Here is a 27,855-nt window from a genome sequence, read left to right as displayed (position 1 = left end):
CTTCCCTTTCCTTCTTTCCTTTCTCTCTCTCTCTCTCAATATCAATATTTGAATAAAGAAAAGTTCTTTATTCAGGAATAGAAGGTTGTTTTCTTAACTCGAGAATATCTAAAACCACAAGCTATGATTGCATTTAAAATTAAACAGTGAAATCATTCTCATTAAACTCTCATAGAAGACAAGTGTTTCTGCTATTGCTGTTGTTGTCTAACATTGACCTGGAAGATCTTGACCAGTGATTCTTAAATTCCTTGACCAGTGATTCTCAGTTTTCTGGCATTATGCACTCTAATCATATAGAACTTTTACAAATACTGTTATGCATTGCATAACAATGCTTTGGGCAACAAACCACATTCACGATAGAGCTGAGAAACTTTGATTACCTAGTGATGTTGTAGCTATGCTAACATCATAGTACATTGCATTATTCATGTAATGATAAATTGATAAGTTGTCAGTAAAGTTGCAGGATACAAAATCAACATAGAAAATCAGCAGTGTTTCTATGTACTAATAATTACTGGAAAAGAAAATTAAGAAAACAATCCAATTTTTAAAATCAATAAAAAACTCAGTACTCAGATGTGAATTTAACCAAGGGGCTAAAAGACTTGTTTACTGAAAACTATAAAACGCTGATGAAAGAAATTGAAGAAAACACAAATAAATGGAAAGATATCCTATGTTCATGGATTGAAAGAATTAATATTGTAAAGATGTCCATACTACCTAGCGTGATCTACAGATTTAATGCAATCCCCATCAAAATTTTAAAGTATTTTTCAGAGAAATAGAAAAAATATCCTAAAATTTGTATAAAATAGAAAAAGACATTAGTCATAGCAATCTTGAGCAAAAGAACAAACCTGGAGGCATCACAATACCTGACATCAAATATTCTACAAAACATAAAAACACACACATAGACCAATGGAAGAGACTATAGGGCCCAGAAATAAATTCATGTATTAATGATCAATTGGTTTTCAACAAAGAACTCATAATGGGGAGAGGGCAGTTTCTTCAATAAATAGTGTTGAGACAACTGGATATCTACATGTAGAATAAGGAAATTTAGACGCTTGTCTCACCTTATATACAAAAATCAACTCAAAATGGACTAAAGACTTAAACATAGTATCTGAAGTGGTAAGAGTACCAGAAGAAAACTTAGAAGAAAAGCTCTGTGACACTTGGGCGCTGATTTTTTTGAATGTGAACCCAAAGCACAGGCAACAAAAACAAAAATAGACAAATTGAATAGCCTCATACCGAAAAGCTTCTGCAGAGCAAATAAGACAACTGACAAAGTGAAGTGAAAACTCAAAGCATAGAAGATATTTGCAAACCATATATCTGACATGGGGTTAAGATCCAAAATATATAAGTAACTCAAACAACTCAATAGTAAGAAAACAACTTGATTAAAACATGGGCAAAAGACCTACACAGTAATTTCTTCAAAGAAGACATACAAATGGCCAATACATATGTGAAAAGATGCTTAGCATAACTAATTAGGGAAATATAAATTAAACCACAATGACATGTAACCTCAGAGGCTTTTATCAAAAAGATTAAAGATAAGTATTGGAGAGGATGTAGAGAAAAGGGAACTCTTAGATACTATAGATGAGAATGTGAATTAGTACAGCCCTTATGGAAAACAACATAGAGGCTTCTCAAAAAACTAAAAATAGAACTACCATGCAACTCATTTGTCACACTTCTAGGGATACGTCAAAAGGAACTGAAATTAATATGTAGAAGGGATATCTGCATTTCCATGGTAATTGCAGCAGCATTCACAATAGCCAAATATGGAAACAAAGTAGGTGTCCATCAACAGATAAAACAGACAAAGAAAATGTGGTATATATACACAGTGGAATAATATTCAGCCTTAAAACGATAGGAAAATCCTGTCATTTGCAACAATATGGATAAATCTGGAGGACATTATGCTAAATAAGCCACGCACAGAAAGGCAAATACCACATGATCTCACTTATATGTGAAATGTAAAAAACCTGAACTCACAGAAATAGAGATTAAAATGGTGGTTACGAAGGGCTGGGAGAGTGGAAGGGAAGGGAACCCACAGTTGTTGATCAAAGAGGACAAAGTTTCAGATACATGAACAATAAGTGTTGCGATCTGTTACTCAGCAGGGTGGCTATAGTCAATAATAATGTACAGTCCACCCTTCCCCTTTGCATACGTGGGTTCTGCATTCCTGAATTCAACCAACTGAGGATCAAACATACTCAGAAAAAACATTGCATCTGTATTAAATATGTACAGACTTTTTTTCTTGTCATTTCCTAAATGATACAACATAACAATTCTTTACATAGAATTTACATTGTATTAGGTATTATAAGTAATATAGAGATGATTTAAAGTATATGGTAGGATGTGCATCGGTTGTATGCAAATACTATACCATTTTACATTCTGGACTTGAGCATTTGTAAATTTTGATATCTCTGAGAGGTTCTAGAACCAATCTCCCAAGGATATGGAGGGACAACTGTATTATATATTTCAAAATAACTAAGAGGGTAAGTTTCGAATGTCTCACCATAATAAAATGGTAAGTGAGGCAATATGTTGAAAGTTTGGTGTAATCATGCCAATTTATATGCATATATCAAAAAATGTCATTGTACTTTATAAATCTATAGAATTATGATTTTTCAATCAAAATGATAATAAATTTTTAAAAGTATCATAGGAGTACAGTGTTAGACTACCAGAAATATACAGAATAATAAAAAAAGACACTGGGTGAAATAATTTCAAAAATTTGTACACAATAATGCCCTTGTTGCTATTAAATAGGATTTATTTTTCAAATAGAGCCTCAATTTCTAATACAGTGGCTACCAGTAATAAAGAGAATCAATGTGATTCAAGCAGAGACATTAAAATATTAAGTTTTGAGAATAATGATTTACATAGCTTTGAAAATGGTGGTTTCTAGTTTCTGAAGTTGAAAAAACTAGATGCCTCTATGATGGATATACTTTTACATTTTTTCCTTCCTGTTATGTAGTGATATTTTATTGAAATAGCAGTATATATTAGAATTCATTCATTTTGTGTGTATTACTGCTGTGTATTAATATTAAAAATGAAATATTTGCTTTTAGTGCATGCTATCGCATAAATTAGAAATCCTTCAAATTTATTATGTTTTGTATGCTTTATATCATGTTTTTTTTTTACTGAAGCATTTGTTTATATGCACATTTCATAGCTACCTATATAGAAATTAACTCAAATCTTGATTTGTTTCTTACTAAAATGTGGTACTCTATTTTATTTTACAGGACCCTGAGTATGTTATGAATTTTTATGTACAAGAAAATTCTGTTTCGTTTTTATTATGTGCCAATATTTACTGACATCTGTGTATTTGTTTTAATACACAGTCGATTCTCATTATTTGGGGAGTTATGTTCAACAAAGTCAGCTCAAACCCTGAATTCATGAATACTGAAACAAAGTTCCTAAGGGAAAAACAGGGCTAGGTGACTGTGAGTCTTTGGTCACAACACTCTCAGCAACAGATCAATTCATAACTTTGTTGTATATGTGTTTTTGTTTAAAGATACCTGATTAATATACATTGTTGATTCAGTACCATTGAACTCATGGCCAACAGCACTGTAACTCAAGCCTGAAGGAAGCATATTTAATACAGGTATTTTCTCAGTAAGGCACATCACAGCCTTCTTGCACTTAAGATCCTAGACAGCATTTCAGCATCATGCTTGGGGTCATTTTAAACAGTGAAATAACGAATGAAAAGCACAAAAGTCTAAAAAGTAGGGCTCCAGATAGACTGAGAAATTGATACTTTTTTACAGAATGAGAACTGGAACAAGAAAGTAGAGCACCACTTTGTTTAAATTTAGCCAGTAACGTGCACATCCGGCAACTGAGATTTTTTGCTATTCTGTGCATGTCTGTTAAGACCAAGAAATCTACACGAATATTGACTTTAGGGTTAAAATAAATTTTAGCAAGTAGGCAAATTTGCAAATATATATGGAATCTGCAAATAAGGAGGATCAACTGTATTTCATTAAAGTATTTAATGAAACATTACTGCATATTCAGAACACATACACAACAAATTCATTCTTTTTTAAAAATCGAGATGAAATTCTCAAAATATAAAATTAACCATTTAAAATTCAGGGGCATTTAGTACATTCACAGTGTTATGCAACCATTACCTTTATATAGACCCCAAACATTTTCATCATCACAAAATAAAGCCCTTTACTCATTGAGACTTCACTTCCCATTCCTCCCTTCCCCCAACCCTTAGCAACTACTAATCTGCTTTTCCTATGAATTTACCTACTCTGGATGTTTCATATACATGGAATCATGTAGTATGTGGCCTTTTGTTTCTGACTGTTTAGCATATTTTTTTGAGGTTCATCCCATCTGTAGCATGTATCAGTACTCCGTTCCTTTTCATGGCTAATACTCTTCCATTGTAACAGATCCACTCTTAACTATCAATACATTATGATGAAATATATTCTTTTTTTCAAAAAATTGCTTTCCATTTATCGAAAGCTCTTAGAAAGGATTCCATTAAAAAAAGTGCGCTTTTTTTTAAAACTTAATTAATAGGACCTAGAAGAATAAGACATTAGTCAGAAGATTCCAAGTAGAAAAATCCTTTTAAAGAATATGAAGTTTTCAAAAACAGAAAAAAATATGTTTTGTGAGCAGCGATCCTCTGGAATTCTGTCCATTTTTCTTTCTTATTGGGAATTTTTAGTTGCTTAGTATTTTTTTCCCCATTTTGTTTTTTGGCTGCTTGGATGTGTTTTTGTTCCCCCCTAGGATTTTCATAGTTGATCTTGTAGCCTTACTGTCTTCAATGTTTAAGTAATATGACTTTTGAACTTTATCTGAAGCTCTACATGCTGAAATTATAAAACCAAAGGCCACACAAAAATTAAAAAGTGATTTCTAAAATTAAGGCTGTAGCATTAAATTGAATGGCTAAGATTATTTTTTTTTTTAAAGTAACTACTATTGGGCATTATGCTCACTGTCTGGGTAATGGCATCATTCATACCCCAAACCCCAATGACATGCAATTTACCCACACAACAAACCTGCACATGTACCCCACATACCTAAAAGTTGAAAAAATATTTGGAGGTCAATTTATGTACAGTAAAATGTGTCTATTTAAAATATATAGGTTGATAAGCAATGACACAATTGAACAATGGTGTAAATATGTTTATGTAACCACCTCATTAATTAAGAGGCAAAACTTCCCGTCACCCCAAAATGTTCCTTTGTTGCCAGCCTTACCTGCTCCCTTGCCCTCAATGTAAAATTACAAATAAAAGCCAAATAAAACAAGGCCAAAATATTTGGAAAACTACAAGTTCAAAGTAGAGATAAATCATGGAGAAATGCTATGCTTTTACTCACATCTGTAAAATTAACTGTTAGGAGAAATAGGAGTTTCAGTTATTAATGGTGGTATAAGATAGATATTTCTCTTCAAAAGTTTAGTAGGTTTTGTTGAACTTTCAGTGATATTTTGAGAATATGAATCAGCCAAGTATAATCATTAAAATTACTTGACTCAAACATATGATCTATGAAATTGAATTCCTCTGCCACATACAAAGGTTAATATTAATGGATCACACATGGCTATATGTATAAATGGTGCCCCCTTCCTTACAGCACACAAAAGAAAAACAGATAAATTCCCTAACATAAGTTTGCCTCTTTGACTTGTTCAAGCAATGACCTGTCTGGGGTAAAAGTGATTAGTGAGGAAATAAGGAGAGGAGCCTAAACATTTATACCCAGTTTCATCCTCTGCATGAAGAATAGCATAGATATTTTCCCATTTTTTGAATCACTACCCTCACATACACATTTATCCTGATTGTTCCCCCAACAAGAAGGACTTTAAAAACATGTCACATTTCAAATTTTCTCTTAAGTGGTTGGTTTTTTCTTGATGCAACATTGCTAAACGTTTTGATGAGATTTTGTAGAAATTCTCAGTGCTATAAATCAAACATTGCCTATGCTTTATGTCCATATATATGGGTATATATATTATAAGCAATCAACAGACATTTCCAACAGCTGACTTTAATTGCAATATGCTATGTGTCAGCAGCATTTGGAGAAATGCATTTTATCAAAGATAACTTGTTTAAAGACATCTTGAAAATGACAAAAACCATCCATCAAATTTCAAAAGTTGTGAATGTTAGTAATATTAATGGGAACTAGTGTTGGCCCCTTCTCTTTTCCATTAATCATTCTGCAATGCTTTTAGATAATTATTTGACATGAGGAGCATGAAAGAGATTTGGAGGACAGGTAATTGACACTGGTTATGAAGAGATCAAAACCAAACAAAAAATCTATCTATGTGTGAGTGTTTGCACACATATACTCCTTGGTAGAACTGGGAAACAGGTTAGTTTTACAAAATTCAAAATTACTTTTATTCCACTATTTAAAATGTAATCATGGCATGTTGAGCAGAAGGTAGTTTAGATTCCATAATAGTGTGATTTCCTTTTTAGAATATCCTTGAAAATCATCATTGACTCTCTCCTTGGACTATCAACTGAAGAAGGGAGAATCAGCATGCTAAATGAACCTATTCCATTGTTGGACGGTTTCAAATATTAGAAGGTTCATTAGGTTCTTCTGTCTTTTAGACTTCATTTTGATTTTGGGAGCAGTAAGACCAGATAGTCTCTTGTTTGACATCATTTTAAATATCTGACATAATTATTATAGCTCCCTTTGGGCTTCTTTTCTGCCAATATGGTTCCTAGTTCCTTCAGTTGTTTATCTTAATTAAAAATCCCCATATCCTTCATCTGGAGAGAATTTCTCAGAACATATTCTACTTTGTGTCTTATAATATGGTATTCAGAATTGAAAACAATGCTCTTATATGATGTAAACAGTTCAGAGAAGAAAGTCTTACCTACCATGATTTACACACTACAGTTCTATCCATGTAGTGTAAAATTAAAGCAGCATTGTAGCAGTGATTACACTGTTGACTCATATAAACTTATAGTCAACAAGACTTAGTTGAAGTGCCAAGAAACCAAGTAGCTTCCCTTTTTGTCTATACACTTAAAAGTTTATCCTGTTTTACACCCATTAGATGGATACTATCTAAAGAATGGAAAATAACAAGTATATCGAGGATGTGGAGAAATAGAAAATGTGTTATATACATTCAATGGAGTATTATCCAGCATTAAAAAGAAAGTATTCTAACACATACTACAACATGGATGAATGAACCTTGAGGATATTACGCTAAATGAAATAAACCAGTCACAAAAAGACAAACTCAGAGAAGAGAAAGTAGAATTGTAGTTGGCAAGGGATGGCGGGAGAAGGAAAGAAGAGTTAGTGTTTCGAGGGTATAGAGTTTCAGTTTTGCTAGATGAAACAGTTATAGAGATATTTTACAACTATGTGCATACATTTAACACTACAGAACTCTACACATAAAAATGACTTTAATGTTATGTTTTTTTTACCATAGCAAAAAAGAATAAATTTATCTTGTTTCAGTATAATGTTTCAGATTGTTTAGCTAATTTCCATAGCATTTATTGTATTACATATTCCTCCAAACATTATTCTTATTTTATAAATAATTTGTGTGTCATAATAATTCATGAAAAAATATTAATGGAACAGAGACAGAATATCCTGTAGCACTCCATTACAGGTATTCTGTCAGATTGAAACTAAGTAATTAATCAAGAACCTTTGGGTATTATTCTTTAACAAATCGTGGCTCTACATATCAATGCATCTTTTGAACCCATAATTTGCCATCTACAATGATATCTTAGAAGACTTTGTGAAATATTAGCTGAAGTTAAGGTAGCTTGACTTACCAATTTAATATAATGAAATGTTCATCAAAATCTTCTCTAAAATATACATCTGTTTAATCTTTTTTAAAATGACAGAAATTGAAAATAAGCTATAAGTTTAAACTGAGGGTCTAATTTTTAAAAGTTTCCATTGTTGCCTATTATCTATTGCCTATTGCTGCACCACAAATGACCCCAAAGTTTTGGAGGCTTTTAAAACTAATTATTTCATTATATATACCAACTTTGGATTCTGGAATTACAGCAGAAGTTTGCTGGTGGTCCTTCTCTTCCATGTGGCATGGAGAAAGTTCATTCCATGAAATTTAGCTTGTCTAGAGGTCATTAAACAACAAGGTCATTAAACAAATAATGGAAGTTGGAAAAAAGGTTGGAAAGCATTGTAATAAAATATTTGCATATTTGAAAATTGCTTCCAGTGTGTAGCTTCTTCCCCAGAACAAGTAAGGTTAGCCTTAAAGAGTAACATTCTATCAGACAAAATGTGATTTATTCTTCTAACTGAGATATAGGTGAGATACATTTGAAACTCACTTTTTGGTCATCTCTGGGAGATAAAAACAAATAGTAAAATATCTAAATATATAAATACATTTTATATACTAACGATTGGTTTAAAATGACTTATTCTTTAATGTTTCTTCACAGTGCAATCCATTTTGCATTACCCTTCTATTTTTCAATTTTCCATTCTGATATTTCTTTTTAGGATAAATATCAGATTGTTCAAAATCCTTATATATAAACATAACAACATAACTCACCATAATAAATGTAAAATTCCATAAGTAGATTAATATGATTATACATTGCAGACTCTTTTCAGCCTTTATGTAATTTTATTTTTCATATGAATTTGTATTTAACAAATAATTTGAAGCCAGTTTCAGGAAGGGTGAAAGGTTGTAAAGAACAATGTCAGATACTTAAGCTTCCTCCTTTCTTCATGCTGAGGCTGGTCCATCTTTCACTTCAGTCTACACATTGCCACACCTCTCAGTTAAAGAGCAAGATTAGAAGAGCTAAGTTATTGTTTGCTTGAGAGTAGTCTAGGATGGGAAGCAGAAAATTAGATACAGCTAATTTTCATTATCAGAAAACCTAAAACGTTAAACTTACTATTGACCTAGAAGAGTTGTATACTATTAAGTAATAGGTGACTTACTTAAAAGGAAAAAAAAACTGCAAAGTCCTGCATAAAAGGAAATAACACATCAAACATACGTTTTCTTGATCTTGCTATATTTATAAATTAGTTTCTAGGGGATTTTATGGGTGTATATAAGATGCTCAATTTACAATAATATGTCATGTTCTAACTCTTCATTCCTAATGTTTCTTTTTCTTTAACAAACATAGAGCTTTAACTTTTTATTTTGATGTGTTTAAAGGGCTAATTTTCTAGGAATTTAATGAAATATTACTATTGTAATAATTATTACTAATTATTAATATTGTGATAATTTACAAAATTCTGCACCCATCAACCCATCATTTACATTAGGTATTTCTCCTAATGCTATCCCTCCCCTAGCCCTCCAACCACTGACAGGCCCCAGTGTGTGATGTTCCCCTCCCTGTGTCCATGTGTTCTCATTGTTCAAGTAATAGTAATGTAATAATACTACTGTAACTATCTGCTTAGATAAAGATGTAACTTAAGGGATAAGGAGAGTCAGAAGCAAAGATCAGGTAGGTAGGTTATCTTTATAATGTTTACCTAACAGAGCAGTTGCTTATTAACAATGTCAGGTTAAAGATAGATTTTTTTCTCCCAGTCTGCAGATTTTTAGATAGCTGAAATTAAAACCTAGAGGCTTTAGAAAGTTTGACTTTTGCAGATTTTTTTTCCTGGCGAATTCACTTAGGAATCATAGATCATCATGATAACTTAATATATAACATCTTTCTAATTTGGTAAGTCAAATCACTTGAATTCTGTAAACTATTTGTGTCAATATAGTCAGAATGAGACTTCTCATACACAGGGAATAATCAGAGCAGTTGCAAATTAGTATAGCTCTCTTTAGCTCCCAAACTTTAACACTGGGGAGGTAGAATGAATTACTATTCTCCATTAGGTAGTATAGCCTTGGCCTCTCTATTATACAAAAGGTTGATATAAATTCAGTAAGTTCATACTTAGCTTCTATAATCTATATTTAGTTATTAAAGAAAACATGAAATTTATAATGTAGGATGCTGATATGAAAGTTGTAATTAAAATAAGTTATTTTTAAAATTTATTTTTACCGTATTTATTTCATTTATTGATTGATTTTTACATTGACAAAATTGTAATTCTTATAAACATCATGATGTTTTGAAGAATATATACATTGTGGAATGGCTAATTCTAGCTAACTGACATATACATTACTTCACATAGATATCATTTTGGTGGAGAGAATATTTAATCTACTTTCTTAGCATGTTTCAAGAATGCAGTATATCGTTATTAACTATGGTCACCATGTTGTACAAGTACTCTTGAATTTTTATAACATTTCAAGATAATATTTAAAATAAGTCAAAGAGAATACAGAGAATGTGATGGAAGCTGTCCTTCATAAATTCTACCTGCCAAGCCACTGGCTCGTAGACAATGAGAGTGACTGTTGCATCAATATTAATGAACACTAAATATTTCCTTGATGATTTTAATACTAGCTCATCAACTGAACTTTATAATATACTGGGAAGGGCACTTGAATTTTCTTTCAGTTCTTAATTGTTGAAGTGTGAGCCTGATATTAAATACCCTTGGCACTTGTTATAAATTCCTGCTAAACCATGACTTGAAATTTGTTTGTAAATATAAATGCCATGTAAAATTATTTGGAGAGATTAATTCATCAAATAACCCCTAAATTACTGTGGGAGATTAACACATCAAAAAACTCTAGCAACAAATGTGTACCTTTTCCTTGATATCTGAATGGACATCTAGTAGAATTGTGAAATGGGCCACTTGTTTCTTAAGCACTCTGGTTTTCCTAGTCTCTGTTCATGTTTAATTCTTAATGGAATCCACATACCTTTTCTAGCCACTTGAAATTCTCTTTGCTATGTCAAAACTTGCTTTCACATAGCTCACAAACTTAGGCAGTACTCTGATTTTAATTGGAAGGAAAACCTCAAGTTAAATAAAATGAAATTAAAATCAGTAGGTAAATGAGGATTTGGAGGGGTCTTTTGTATGCTCTAAAATATTCCCATGGAGGCAATGGTCTAATCTAATTTGCTGAAAAATAAAATATCCAGGAAACAGTTAATAGTGCAATATTGTCCCAGAAAGTACAGACTCCAACTACAACATTCAAGAACCAAGGAGATGCCATATAACGTATATTATAAGCCTAGGTTTTCTGAAGTTCTGGGTACACATATTCTTTTACTTTATTCCCTTAAGCACAGTTGATCTTACAAGAATTTCATAAGGAAGTGTGTTGTAATTTTAGTTTTTCGTTTTGAAAGGTATGTTCACTACTCATTTTGCTAAGAGGTCAGTTGGTCTTGACATCAAACAGTACCCAGAGGCCAAATGGTGACCCAATCCCATTCTAATAAAGAAAGTCTTTACAAACATAATTTTATAATTACTTTTCACCTAATTAGCTATATCAAAGTAGTTGGCCATCATGGTCTAACAAGCTTCTTGCTATATGACTGAATAACGTCAGCTATAGTGAAGTAGATTACAATCAGTCATCACAATTTATGCTGAATGTACTTAATTTAAAAAATTTGATTTATTCAAGTTTTGTTACACTAAACTTACCAGGTGAAAATTGAACTTTATGAATATTTGCTTAAAAAGGAAAGAAGTAATACCTTTATTTTTACTTGACTTAGATTGAATGATATTCAACAGTCTTAGGCTACATGTGTGATGTATCACAAATTATTATTTTCAGTAAAACACGTGGGCCCTCTAAAATATGGGTTATGATGTCTAAAATATTTGATATTTTTACTATAAATTAGTAAGAGGTATGCTTTTGAAGATTGTTCTTATTGCAATATATATCTCATACGTGAAGGACAATATGCTGACCTTTTAAGTGAAAAATTTTTAAAATTCTTGGATATATAGCATTTCACTAGAACTTTTGATTAAAATTCTCAAACAAAAGTGAGCCTAAATAAAAGAAAGTGATGTATTCTATGTATACATTTTATCAATTAGAATGATTGGTTTAAGATGCATCAAAGACAGATTTAGTCAGTTTAATAATAGATGATTAAGCAACAGATTCAATATAGTTTATAAGGTAAAGTGAAGCCACTTTAGGTGAGTTGAGACATCTCTCTCTCTATGGTCTTGGGAGCATTTCACCTGGCTATGCGTTGTTGAGTGCAAAATTATAGAAGGACTCTCAACAAAATGTAGTGATGAATAACTCATGATTAATGACAGTTTAGGCTGCTAGGTGGCATTGGTAGGGTAAGACAAAGAATTTGGTAAAGCTCCATATTTTCAATTATTTTGGTTAATAATATATAGAATGAAAGCCCAAGATAGTATTGAAATCTTTGTGAACTTAAGATACGGACAATTTTTTTTCCACCTAGAGAATATTTGGCCATGTATAAAGATAATTTTGGTTGTCACAACTGAGGGGAATGTTACCAGCATCTAGTAGGCAGAGGCCAGGAATGCAGCTAAATATCCTATGGTGCTGGGACAGTTCCCTTGCAACATAGAATTATCCAGCCCCACGTCATTAGCCCTGAGATTGAAAATCTCTGCTTTAGAGCTAACAGAGCCTCTTTAGAATGAGCAGAGAAATGAAAAAAAAAAAGAAAATGAAACTAGGTGTAAAGATGGAAATTTTCAGGAAAATCTCACTTTAAAGTACTACATTTACAAAGTGAACCATTAGAGAGGATAGGCAGAGACACTGAATTGCTGTCAGATATTAAACAGCCACTAGCAATGGAAATTGAAAGTCAATTGGAGAGGATAGCCAGATACTAGGTAAAATCAAATTTGCCTTGAATATAAAATAATCACAAACTGTAAGATAGGGAAGTTTATAATGACATCTCGTCAGGGAAAAATATAGTGCTTTGAAATTTTAATTTGAAGACAGACCTGTTTTTGTCATACAGTTTAGAAGCAGAGCCCTTTTGCCCTCACAAAAGCCTAAGTAGAAGCATGATTTTATCTTACTATATTATCTTTTTTTAAAAAAAAAATTATACTTTTAAGATCTGGGATATGTATGCAGAACGTGCAAGTTTGTTACGTAGGTATACACGTGACATTGTGGTTTGCTGCACCCATCAACCCGTCATTTACGTTAGGTATTTCTCCTAATGCTATCCCTCCCCTAGCCCTCCAACCACTGACAGGCCCCGGTGTGTGATGTTCCCCTCCCTGTGTCCATGTGTTCTCATTGTTCAAGTTCCACCTATGAGTGAGAACATGTGGTGTTTGGTTTTCTGTTCCTGTGTTAGTTTGCTGAGAATGATGGTTTCCAGCTTCATCCATGTCCCTGAAAAGGACATGAACTCATTCTTTTTTATAGCTGCATAGTATTCCATGGTGTATATGTGACACATTTTTGTTATACAGTCTATCATTGATGGGTATTTGGGTTGGTTCCAAGTATTTGCTATTGTGAACAGTGCCACAACAAATATACGTGTGCATGTGTCTTTATAGTAGAATGATTTATAATCCTTGGATATATACTCAGTAATGGGATTGCTGAGTCAAATGGTATTTCTGGTTCTAGATCCTTGAGGAATCACCACACTGTCTTCCACAATGGTTGAACTAATTTATGCTCCCACCAACAGTGTAAAAGCGTTCCTATTTCTCCACATCCTCTCCAGCATCTGTTGTTTCCTGACTTTTTAATGATTGCTATTCTAACTGGTGTGAGAGGGTATATCATTGTGATTTTGATTTGCATTTCTGTAATGACCAGTGATGATGAGCTTTTTTTCATATGTGTATTGGCTGCATAAATGTCTTTTTTTGAGATGTGTCTGTTCATATCCTTCACCCACTTTTGATGGGGCTGTTTGCTTTTTTGTAAATTTGTTTGTTATTTGTAGATTCTGGATATTAGCCCTTTGTCACATATATAGATTGCAAAGATTTTCTCCCATTCTGTAGGTTACCTGTTCACTCTGATGATAGTTTCTTTTGCTGTGCAGAAGCTCTTTAGTTTAATTTGATCTCATTTGTCAATTCTGGCTTTTGTTGCCATTGCTTTTGCTGTTTTAGTCATGAAGTCTTTCCCCATGCCTATGTCCTGTATGGTATTGCCTTTGTTTTCTTCTAGGATTTTTATGGTTTTAGGTCTTACGTTTAAGTCTTTAATCCATCTCAAGTTAATTTTTGTATAAGGTGTAAGGTAGGGTTCCAGTTTCTGTTTTCTGCATATGGCTAGACACTTTTCCCAACACCATTTATTAAACAGGGAATCCTTTCCCCATTTCTTGTTTTTGTCAAGTTTGTCAAAGATCAGTGGTTGTAGATGTGTGGTATTATTTCTGAGGGGTCTGTTCTGTTCCATTGGTCTATATCTCTGTTTTGGTACCAGTACCATGCTGTTTTGGTTATTGTCGCCTTATAGCATAGTTTGAAGTCAGGTAGCGTGATGCCTCCAGCTTTGTTCTTTTTGCTTAGGATTGTCTTGGCTCTGCAGGTTCTTTTTTGGTTCCATATGAACTTTAGTTTTTTCTAATTCTGTGAAGAAAGTCAATGGTAGCTTGATGGGGATGGCATTGAATCTATAAGATACTTTGGGCAGTATGGCCATTTTCGTGATATTGATTCTTCCTATCCATGAGCATGAAATGTTTTTCCATTTGTTTGTGTCCTCTTTTATTTCATTGAGCAGTGGTTGCTAGTTCTCCTTGAAGAGGTCCTTCACATCCCTTGTAAGTTGGATTCCTAGGTATTTTATTCTCTCTGTAGCAATTGTGATTGGGAGTTCACTCATTATTTGGCTCTCTGTTTGTCTACTATTGGTGTATAGGAATGCTTGTGATTTTTGCAAATTGATTTTGTATGCTGAGACTTTGCTGAAGTTGCTTATCAGCGTACGATTCTGGGCTAAGACAATGGAGTTTTCTAAATATACAATCATGTCATCTGCAAACTGGACATTTTGGTTGATTCTAAGTTTTGTGAATTATTAATAAAGGTGATATTAATGTTTGTGATTATATAACATGCAGACATTTTTTCAGTTCATTTTGGCAAATATCAAGGAGTATTTTTGCTGAATTGTATAGTATAGTATGTGTAGTTTTATAAGAAACTGCCAACTTGTCGTCCAAGGAGGCTGCACCACTTTGCATTCCCACTAGCAATGAATGAGAGGTTCTATTGTTCCACATCCTCACCAGCACTTGGTATTATCTGTGTTTTGGATTTTAGCCATTCTAATAGGTATCTTGTTTTAAGTCATAATTCCTTAATGATGTATGATATTGAACGTCTTTTCCATAGGCTTACTTGACATTTGTATATCTTTGCTGACTTGTATGCTCACTATCTTTAAAATTATGTTTCTTGTTTTCATAATGCTGAGTTTTAAGAGATCTTTGTATGTTTTGGGCAGTCCTTTATCATATAAGCTTTTTGCAAATATCTTCTCTCAGTCTGACATGTCTTCCTATTCTCTTGACATTGTCTATTGCAAAGCAGATGTTTTTAATTTTAATGAAGTTTATTAATTTCTTCTTTTATGGATCATTCCATTGGTGTAAATCTAAAAAGTCAGCATACCCAAGATCACCTAGGTTTTCTCCTATGTTATTTTCTAGGTATTTATGTTTTATAGTTTTGCATTTCATATTCAGGTATCTGACCCATTTTGAGTTAATTTTTGTGAAGGGTACAAGGTCTGCATCTAAATCCATTTTTTAACATGTGGATGTCTAGTTGTTCTAACATCATTGGTTGAAAAGTGTCTTTGTTCCATTATATTGTCAAAAAATCAGTATGCTGTATTGTCAGAAATCAGTTAACTAGAAAACTTCCAGTTCAAAAATGACACTATAGGAAAGGAAGCTGGCTTCACTCTCTCACATGAAAAACAAAAATCAATATACAGAACTGAGATTATCACCAGCATTATCCCATAACTCAAATATTAGGAGGAGACAGTTCTTGGGGCCACAGAGAAATGAAACAACCTCAAGCAGATAATAAAATAATTGCATATCCATATCTACAATGCCCCTTATCATAATCTGCCCAGCAACAAGTATGCAAAAAAAGTCCCCCCAGTCACAGTTTCTACACTGGGAAAATGAGATTTAGGTGAACAGCCAGCTTTCCCACCATATTGGGATTCCTGGCAGGAGATCTGTCTCTGTCTCAACCCATGGGAAGCCTTGGGAGTACGTGAAAGGAGAAATACCCCTAAAGATAGCCAGAGATAAAGACGGGAGTTGGAATTACCATCCCCAACCCCACTCTGCTCTGTAACTCACACAAAGGAGATGCCAAATCAGTGGCTGCTTGGCAGCAGCATGCAATACAAAAAGTGTTCCTTGGGGCCCCTGCACATGAACCCATTGCCAGCCTTCTCACATTACTGGAATAAGCCCTTTTGGACTTCCCCTATTCCAAAGAGATGGCATTTTGATTGTTAACTACAACGGAGGCAAAGCTGGGATTATGGCACCATTTAGTGCCTAAAAGGGATCTTAGTGGGAAAAAAAGGAAAGAAAATTGATGGGTAAATTACAAAAAAAAAAAAAAAAAAAAAAGGCAAAACAAAACTCTAAGCAAACTTACCCAATAAAAAACAGTATAAGCCAGATAAAGAAGACTGGAATAGACATCTATTTTGTCAATGCAAATATATAGATGTATATCCACAAAAAACAACAGCAAACACACACCCATGACTTTCATAAATGGACAAAGCAAGGAACCAGTGACTGACTCTAAGGAGACTATGGTATGTAAACTTTCTGACCAAAAATTTAAACTAGCAGTTTTAAAGAAATTCAGTTATCTCCAAAACAACACAGAAAAGCAATTCAGAAATTTATCAGAGAAACTTAACAAAGAGATTGAAGTAATTAAAAAATCAAACAGAAATCTTTGAGCTGAGAAATATATATGCTGAACTGAAAAATTCATTAGAGTATCTCAACAGCAGAATGGAATCAGTGAGCTCACAGGCAGGCTATCGGAAAGCACACGAAGGATAAAAATAGATAAAAAGCAAAGGAATAAAGATTATCTATAAGGTATTGCAAATTTCCTCTAAAGATCAAATCTGAAATTAGTGTTCAAGAGGGCACTGAGCAATAGCTAGGGGGAGAAAGCTTATTCAAATGAACAATAAGAGAAAACATTTCAAAATTTGAGAAAGAGGTAAACCCGGATACAGGATGGTCAGATAACACCAAACACATTTGACTCAAATAAGACTACTGCAAGGCATATGACAATCGAACTCTCAAAGGTCAAGGACAAAGAGAGTATCCTGAAAGCAGCAAGAGAGAAAAACAAAGAATATATATAAACTCCAATTAGGATGGATACTCACTTCTTAATGGAAAACATACAGTCCAGGAGAGCGTATGACTTTTCCAAAGTGCTGAAAGAAAAAAGCTGCCATCCAACAATACTGTATCCAGCAAAGCTATCCTTCAAATATAAAAAGAGATAAAGTCTTTCCCAGAAAAACAAGAGCTTGAGAATTTACCACCACTGAAACTGTCTTATAATAAAGGTTCTATCTTTCAATCTGAAAGAAAAAACACTAATATGCAAATATAAATAACTGAAGGTATAAAACCTACTAGTAAAAGTAAGCATGTGGACAAATTCAGAATACTCTAATCTGTAATTGTGATGTGTAATCCACTCATAACACTATATGAAGCCCCAAAGATAAATTTATCAAAAACAATAATAGCCACAACAATCTGTTAAGAGATAGGGAATATAAAAATATGTAAATTGAAAGAGCATAAAATCAAAATGTGAGGAGATGGTATTAAAATGTAGAGATTTTTGTCTTTATTTGCTTCTATTCATCTCTGTCATTGAAGATAAGTTATTTCTTTAAAATAACTTTTTCTATCTGTAAGATATTTTTGTAAGCCTTGTGGTAACCAATATACAAAAATCTGTAATGAATTCACTAAAAATAGAAAGCAATGAATTAAAACATACTACTGGAAAGAATCACTTAACCACAAATGAAGACAGTAAGAAAGGAAGAAAGGAAGGTTTGAGTTACAAAAAAAACAGAAAACAAGCTACAAAATGGCAGCAGTAAGTTATTATTTATCAATAATAACACTGAATGTGAATGGATTCAATTCTCCAATTAAAAGGCATAGAATGGCTGAGTGCTTAAAAAGAAACAAGACTTGAGTATATGCTATGTACAAGAAACGTACTTCACATATGAAGACACACATAAACTTAGAGAAAAGGGATGGAAATAGATATTCCATGAAACAGAAACCAGAAAAGACCAGGAAAAACCATACTTATGTTAGATACAATAGGCTACAAATCAAAGACTGTAAAAGGAGACAAAAAAGATCACTATATGATGATAAAGAGGTCAATACAGCAAGAGGATATAACAATTATAAATGTCTATGCACTCAACACTGGAGCTCCTAAGCAAACATTAATAGATCTAAAAGGAGAGACAACTGCAATAAAATAATAGTAGGGGACTTGAATAGCCACTCTCAGTAATGGGAAGACCATCCAGAGAGAAAATCAATAAAGAAACATCAGAGTTAGGCCTATTTTGTCTAGTGTGTAGTCTATCTAACATTTGTAGCACATTTCATCCAACTGCTGCAGAATACACATTATTTTCGTTAGCACATGGTATATTATCCAGAATAGACCATATCTTAGACCAGAAAACAAGTCTGAACAAATTCAACAAAAGAGAAGTTATATCAAGATCTTTTCTGGCCACAATGAAGTAAAACTAGAAATCAGTAACAAGAGGAACACTGGAAACTATACAAACACAAGATAATTAAATAAATAACATGCTGCTGAATGATCAATGGGTCAACAGATTGAAAATGAAAACACAAAATATTCAAATCTGTAGGATACAGCAAAAGCAGTACAAAGGGAAGTTTATGGTAATAAAAGCCTATATTAAAAAATAGAAAAACTTCAAATAAACAATTTAATTACATACTTCAAAAGACTAGAAAAGAACATTAGCTAGAATAACTAAGAAAAAAAGAAGACCCTAAAGTCAGAAACAAAAAAGGAAACATACAGAGAATCATTAAAGATTATTATGAACAGCTATACACTAACAAATCAGAAAACCTAGAAGAAATAGATAAATTCCTGGATATAGACAACTTATCAAAATTGAACCATGAAGAAACAGAAAACCTCTACAAACCAATAACAGGAAACAAACTCAAAGTTGTAATGAAAAGTCTCCTATCAAAGAAAAGCCCAGGACCTAAAAGCTTCACTCCTGAGTTCCACGAAACATTTAAAGAAGAACTAATATCAATTCTACTCAAAGTCTTCAAAGCTCTGAAGAGGAGGGAACGCTTCCAAAATCATTTTACAAGACCAGCATTACCCTGATAAAGAAACCAGAGTAGAACACAACAAAAAAGAAAATGCACAGGCCAATATTATTGGTGAATACAGATGCAAAAATCCTCAAACACTAGCAAACCAAATTCAGCAACACATTAAGATGATCATTTACCAGGATCAAGTGGGATTCACCCCAGGGATTCAAGGATGATTCAACATATGCAAATCAATAAATATAATACTTTTCATTAAGAGAACTAAGAATACAAACCATCTGATCATTTCAATAGATGTTGAGAAAGTATTCAATAAAATTCAACATTGCTTTGTGATAACACTCAACAAACTTGATATAGAGGAAAGATACACATACATATCAATATGATAAAGGTCATATATGGCAAATCCACAGATAACATCATACTGAATGGAGATAAAAGCCTTTCCTCTAAGATCTATAAGAAGGCAAGGATGCTCACTTTCACCACTGTTATTCAACAAAACACTGGAAGTCCTTGCCAGAAGAATTAGGAAGAAATAAAAGGCATCCAAATTGAAAGGAGTAAGGAAAAATAGCCTTGTTTACAGATAACATGATTTTAGAACTAAAGACTCCACCAAAAGAAAACTAGTTTAATTGATAAGCAAATTCAGTAAAGTAGCAGCATACAAAATAAACGTATAGAATCAATAGCACTGGTGTATACCAATAGAGCACAATATGAGAAATCAAGAAAGAAACCCCATTTACAAAAGCCACAAAGAATATAAAATTCCTAAGAATCAATTTAGGAAAAGATAGGGATGATCTATACAGGAAAAACTGTAAAACACTGGTGAAAGGAATTGAAGAGGATACACAGAAATGGAAAGGCAGTTTATGCTCATTGATTGGAAGAATTAATATTGTTAAAATGACAATACTATCAAAAGCAATTTACAGATTCAATGCAATCTCTATCAAAATGCCAATGCAATCTTCACAGAAATAGAAAAAAGAATTCTAAAACTTATGTGGAATCACAAAGGATTCTACATAGCCAAAGCAAGTCTGAGCAAAAAGAACAAAGCTGGAGGCATAACACTACCTGATTTCAAAATTTACTACAAAGCTATAGTAATCAAAACAGCATTGTGCTGGCATAAAAGCAAACACATAGACCAATGGAACAGGATAGAGAACCTAGATATAAATCCATGTATTTACAGCCAATTTATTTTCGACAAAGTTCCCAAGAGCTTAAAATAAGGAAAGAAATCTTCTTCAATAAATAGTGCTGGGAAAACTAGATAACCATATGAGGAAGAGTGAAGCTAGACCCTTACCTCTTGCCATATACAAAAATAAAATCAAAATGGATTAAAGATTTAAATCTAAGAACTCAATCTATGAAACTATTTGAAGAAAACATTGAGGAAGTGCTCTAAGACATTAGGCAATTTTTTTCTGTATAAAATATCTAAAGCACAGACAACCAAATCAAAAACAGACAATTAGGATTACATCAAGCTAAAAAGTTTCTGCAGAGCAAAGGAAACAGTTAACAAAGTGAAGAAATAACCCACAGAACAGGAGAAAATATTTGCCAACTATCAATTCATCAAGGAATTAATAACCAGAATATATGAGAAACACAACTCAATGGCAAAAAAATGTAATTAGATTAAAAAATGAGCAAAATATCTGAATAGAGCTTGCTTTTCCAAGATGGCAGATTAGAAGTTCTTTAGCGTCTCTCAGACACTTGGAAATGGCAAGATAGTACATAAAGATCAACTCTCTGATCTTTAATTCAATAGGGAAAACAGGAACTCACTAACATTATGAAGGAAACCTCAGATCCCTGGGAAGAGAATGCAGGCAAACCGTCCCCATGACAGCATCGAACTGATGTGAGTGAAGTCCCCGTATGTGAGAGAGGCAGAGAGCCTTCCTCTGTGACCGACTCACCTTTCCACTGGGGATCTGAGCAACCCGGGCTGAGGAAGAGCACTTTGTCTCTTAAACTCTGGAGCTAATTTAGGGAGAGGCTTGGAGAGACTATGAGAGAAAGACCCCGGAAAAAGCTGCAGAATTTTCCCAAACCCAAGAGTAAGTGCAGGATGCCATTGAATTGCAGGCACATACAAAGTCAGCCATTCTTTGGCCACCCAGCAGTGTGATCATACAGGCATTTTAGTATTGGGGCAGAGCTTAGAGGACCTAATCTGAAGTGGGGTAGAGGCCTCCACAACCAGAACTGTGGAAAATACCTTAGCAGTAGGCAATAGAATTTTGCTCTCCCCCAGCCAGACCTGGAGTAGAAGGAGAGCTGCTACAGCTTCAGTTTCTCCTAGACGATGAGACTTGCTGTAAGGTCCAGATTGGTCACCTGGAACTGATCTGCATGTGTCCCTGCTGGGTGTCCTAGCCTGAACTCCTGAGATTATGGTACAGTAGGGCCCTCTCTGCTCCATCCCCAGGCAGAAATTTAGGCATCTAGAACACCTGCTTGTCTGAACCAGCAGGTGAGTTGCCCTAACCTCCCTGGGCATAGATTGTAGTGCCATGAAGCCTTTTTCACTTCATGCCGAGGCAGATCTCCAGGCATTTGCAGCACCTGCTCACACTGACTAGCAGCCTGAGTTGTCTCACCCTTCCTGTGCAGAGATCTTGTGCAGTTGGGCCCTCTCTGCTCTGTCCCCAAGCAGATCTCCAGGCATCTGGAGCAGCCACTCACCTAGATCAGCAGCCTGAATTTTCCAACTCTTCCTACATATAGATGATGGTGCATTGGGGCCCTCTCTGTTTTAAGTCCAGGCAGATCTCTAGGAATTTGGAGCACCCACTCTCCTGAATTAAGAATTTAGGCTGCCCCCTGTTCCCATGAAGAGAACTTGAGAAAGATCTTCCAGCTCCATGCCTAGGCATACTTCTGGGTGATTGGAGATTACCCACTGGATTCTACTTTGGTGCTGGTGCTTATGCCTGCCACTGGGGGATCTGTAGGTGAACCTTCCTGGTCTGACCCTGCCCATCTTGCCACCCATCCCCCCAAGAGATAAGGGAGCTCAGACCACTGGGAACTCCACAAATCAGACCATTAATGAGGCAACTGGGAGTATCTCCCATTAAACAAAGATCAAGTATATACCCAGCTCTGTTGGCCACAGCTGGCTTTTACCCATAAGCACAATCTACTGGCTTGTAGGTCAAACTGCACAGCCTAATATAAAGCTTGTTGACAGAAGTGCACAGGGCTATAGAAGCAAAGCCAAAAGACCCTACCCAGCATTCTCTACAGCCACATGCCTGAGGAAAGGAGTAGAGGAAGAAGGAAAAAAACTCATAATATTATAGGGAGATAAAAAGAAAAAATCCTACCCACACATAAATTATTATAAAAATTAGAAGTGCCAGCATCTCCAGATAAGAAGAGACCAGCACAAGGATTCTGGCACCATGAAAAATCTGAGTATAGTGACAACAACAAAGGATCACACTCACTCCCCAGCAATGGGGCTTAACCAAAATGGAAACTCAGATGTGACAGATAAAGCCTTCAAAATATAGATTGCAAGGAAGCTCAATGAAATCCAAGAAAAGATTGAAAATAAACACAAAGAAACTTCTAAAGCAATCCTGGAAATGCAGGGAGATGAATATCTTAAAAAGTAATCTGAGCTTATGGAATTGAAAAACTGACTTAAAGAATTTCAAAATACAATGGAAAGCTTTATCAATGGACTGGATCAAGTAGAAGAATTTCAGAGCTTAAAGACTGGCCTTTCAAACTAAGTCAAAAGTAAAGAAAAAATAATTTAAAAAAATGAACAAAGCCTTTAATAAATATGGGATTATCTAAAGTGACCAAACCTGTGATGTGAGAGAGGGAGAAAAATAAAACCACCCAGAAAACATGAGGGGATAATTCAAGAAAATTTTCTCTAATCTCTCTACAGAGGTAGCCATCCAGATACAGGAATTCCAGAGATCACCAGTGAAATACTATACAAAAAAACCCCACCAAGGCATATAGTGAGCAGACCATTCAAGGTCAATGCCAAAGAAAAAAAATCTCAAAGGCATCTAGAGAAAAAGGTCAGATCAGATACAAAGGGAACTCCTTAGGCTAACAGTGGCCTTCTCAGCAGAAACTTTAAAAGCCAGGAAAGACTGAGGGTCCACTTTCAGCATTCTTAAAGAAAAGAAACTCCAACCAATAATTTCTTATCCCATCAAACCAAGTTTCATAAGCAAAGGAGAAATAAAATATTTTCCAGATAAGTAAGTGCTAAGGGAATTCACTACTACTAGACAAACCTCACAATAGAACATTGAAGGAGTTCTAAATGTGGAAATGAAAGAATGCTACCTGCTACCACAAAAACACATATAAATACATAGCCCACAGACTGTATAAAGCATCTACACAATAGGAACTACTAAACAACAAACTAACCACTTCATGATAAGATCAAAAACTCATATATTGATATTAACCTTAAATGTAAGTGGTCTAAATGCCCCCACTTGAAAGGCACAGAGTGACAAGTTAGATTAGAAAAGCAAGACCCATCTGTCTGCTGTAAGAGACCTAGCTCATACATGAAGAGCTTATATTATATTGCTTATAAGGCAATAAATAATGATAAAAGTTTCAATTCAACAAGAAGACTTAACTATTCTAAATATATATGTACACAAAATTGGAGCACCCAGATTAACAAAACAAGTACTAGTAGACCTATGAAAAGACTTAGACAGCTACACAATAATAGTGGGGGACTTCAATACCCCACTGAAAGCATTTGACAGATCATTGAGGCAGAAAGCTAACAAAGAAATTCTGGACTTACACTCCACTCTTGAGCAAATGAATCTAATGAATGTCAACAGAATACTCCACCCATCAAATACAGAATACACATTTTTCTCATCTGTACATTGAATGTACTCAAATATTGACCACATGCTAGGCCATACAGCAAGCCTCAATAAATTCAAAGTAATGAAAGTTATACTAACCATTCTCTTAGACCACAGTGGAATAAAAATAGAAATCAATATCAAGACGATCTCTCAAAAACACACAATTATATGGAAATTAAACAACTTGCTCCTGAATGACTTTTGGGTAAACAATGAAATTAAGAAAGCAATAAAAAATTTTAACTAAATTAAAACAAAGACACAATATACCACAATCTCTGGGATGCAAAAAAAAAAAAAAAAAAAAAAACAAACAAAAAAACCCACAAAAACCAGTATTAAGGGAACATTTATAGAGCTAAAAGCCCACTTGAAAAGTTATAAAGATCTAAAATTAATGATAGAACATCACATCTATAGGAACTAGGTTTCTAAATTTTGGAATTTATTCTGAAATTAGTGATAAAACCTACCAACCAAAAAAGCCCAGGCAAGATAGATTCACAGCCAAATTCTACCAGATGTAAAAAGAAACCTAGTACCAATCCTACTGAAACTATTCAAAACATCCAAGGAGGAGGGACTCCATCATAACTAATTCTATGAAACCAACACCACCCTGATAACAAAACCTGGCAAAGAAGCAATGAAAAAAACGACTATAGGCCAATATCCCTGATGAACACAAATGCAAAAATTCCCAACAATATACTAGCAAAACAGATCCAGCAGCACATTAAAAAGTTATTTTATCATGACCAACTAATCTTCATCCCTTGGATACAAGATTGATTCAACATACACCAATTAATAAATGTGATTCACCACATAAACAGAATTTTAAAACCATATGCTCTCAATTATGTGGAAAAAGCTTTGGATAAAATCCAATATCCCTTTATGAAAAAAACTCTCAAGAAACGAGACATCAAAGGAATGTATCTCAAAAATAAAAGTCACCTGTGAAAACCCACAGCCAACATCATACTGAATGAGCAAAAACTAGAATCATTCCCATGGAGAAATGGAATGTCCAGTTCCATCACAAGGATGTCCACTCTCATAATGCCTATTCAATATGGTTTTGGAAGACCTTCCCAGAGCAATCAGGAAAAAGAAAAAAGTAAAAGCCATCTAAATAGCAAAAGGAGGAGAAACATCTCTTTTTGCTGATGATATGATCCTGAACCCAGAAAACCCTAGAGACCTCACCAAAAGACTCCTGGAACTGAAAAAGGACTTCAGAAAAATTTTAGAATACAAAATCAATGAACAAAAATCACTAGCAATTTTATACATCAATAACATTCAAGCTGAGAGCCAAATCAGGAACACAACCCCATTTACAACAGCCACAGACACAGACACACAGAGACACACACAGACACACACACAATACCTAGAAATACGTCTAACAAAGCAAAGAAAGATCTCACAAGGAGAACTACAAAACACTGCTGAAAGAAATCATAGATGACACAAACACATGTAAATATATTTCATGCTTATGGATAGGAAGAATCTATATCATTAAAATGGCCATACAGTCCAAATCAATCTACAGCTTCAATGCTATTTCTATCAAGTTACCAATGTCATGTTCACAGAACTAAAAAAAAAAATTCTAAAATTCATATGGAACCAAAAAAACAAAGCCAAAGCAACCCTAAGCAAAACAAAGCCAGAGGCATCATATTACCTGACTTGAAACTATACTATAAGGCTATAGAAACCAAAACAGTATGGGGTTGGTGTACAAACAGACACATAGACCAATGGAGCAGAATAGAAACTCAGAAATCAAGCTTCACATCTACAGCCATCTTATTTTTTGACAAAGTTGACAAAAATAAGTAATGGGGGAAAAACTCTCTATTCAGTAAATGGTGCTGGGATAGCTTACTAGCCATATGTGAAAGAATGAAATTAGTTTCCTACCTCTCACCATATATAAAAATTAACTCAAGATGGATTAAAGATTTAAATGTAAGACCTCAGTCTATAAGGTTCCTAGAAGGAAGTCTAGGAGACACTATTCTGGACATCAGCCTTGGGAAAGAATTTATGTTTAAGTCCTCAAAAACAATTACATTAAAAACAAAATTGACAAGTGAAACCTGGTTAAATCAAAGAGCTTCTGCACATTAAAATACACTATCAACAGAGTAAACAGAAAATCTACAGAAAGGGAGAAAATATTTTCAAATGGTGCATCCAACAAAGGTCTAACATCCAGAATCTATAAGGAACTTAAACAATTGCATAAACAAAAAAACACATAACTGCATTAAATGTGGGCAAAGTACATGAACAGAAACTTACCAAAAGAAAACAAACAAGTTGCCAACAAACATGAAAGAAATGCTCATTATCACAAATCATTAAAGAAATGCAAATCAAAACCACAATGAGATACCATCTCATACCACTCAGAACGGTTATTATTCAAGTAAAAAAGAAAAAAACAAATGTTCACATGGATGTGGAGAAAAGGGAATGTTTATACACTATTGCTAGGAATGTAAATTAGTGGAGCCACTATGGAAAGCAGTTTGGAGGTTTATAAAAGAACTTAATACAGAGCTACCATTTGACCAGCAATCGCATTACTGAGTATATATCAAGAATAAAATAAGTCATTCCATCAAAAAAAAACACATGCACTCATATGTTTATCACAGCAAAGATGTGGAATCAACATAAGTCCTCATTGATGGTGGACCAGATAAAATGTGGCACATGTAAAACGTGGAATACTATACAGCTATAAAAAGAATGAAATCATGTCCTTTGTGGCAACATGGATGCCGCTGAAGGCCATTATCCTAAGCAAATTAACACAGAAACAGAAAACCAAATACTGCAATATATGGTTTGGCCATCTCCTCATTCCAAATCTCATCTTGAATTGTAGTTCCCCTAATCCCCACGTGTCAAGGGTGGGACCAGGTGAAGATAAATTTATCATGGGGGTGGTTTCCCCATACTGTTCTCATGACAGTGAGTTCTCACAGGATCTGATGGTTTTATAAGGCGTTTCCCTTTCACTTGGCTCTCATTATCTCTTGACTGCTGCCATGTAAGATGTGCCTTTGCTCCTTCTTTGCCCTCCTCCATGATTGTGAGGACTCCCCAGCCATGTAGAACTGTGAGTTCATTAAACCTATTTTTCTTGATAAATTACCCAGTCAGGGATATTTTCTTTATAGCAGCATGAGGGTGAACTAATGCAGTAAATTGGTACCAGGAGTGGGGTGCTAATGTAAAGATACCTGAAAATGTGAAAGCAACTTTGGAACTGGGTAACAGGCAGAAGTGGAACAGTTTGGAGGGCTCAGGAGAAGACAGAAAAATGTAGGAAAGTTTGGAAATTCTTAGAGACCTGTTGAATGATTTTGACCAAAATGCTGATAGTGATATGAGCAATGAAGTCCATGTTGAGGTGGTCTCAG

At 34.2% G+C, this 27,855-nt stretch overlaps 1 long non-coding RNA gene across 2 annotated transcripts in view; it reads right to left on the bottom strand.

Moving 5' to 3' along the window:
- The window catches only part of LOC129463621 (uncharacterized), a 593,164-nt gene that overhangs the window by 7,407 nt on the left and 557,902 nt on the right, over positions 1 to 27,855 (bottom strand). The gene's annotated exons all lie outside the window — the stretch shown is intronic.

Source organism: Symphalangus syndactylus, chromosome 15, assembly GCF_028878055.3.
Source record: "Symphalangus syndactylus isolate Jambi chromosome 15, NHGRI_mSymSyn1-v2.1_pri, whole genome shotgun sequence".
Classification (NCBI taxonomy): Eukaryota; Metazoa; Chordata; class Mammalia; order Primates; family Hylobatidae; genus Symphalangus; species Symphalangus syndactylus.
Note: the sequence above shows the minus strand (reverse complement) of the source record. Positions and strands in the feature narration are given on the sequence as shown.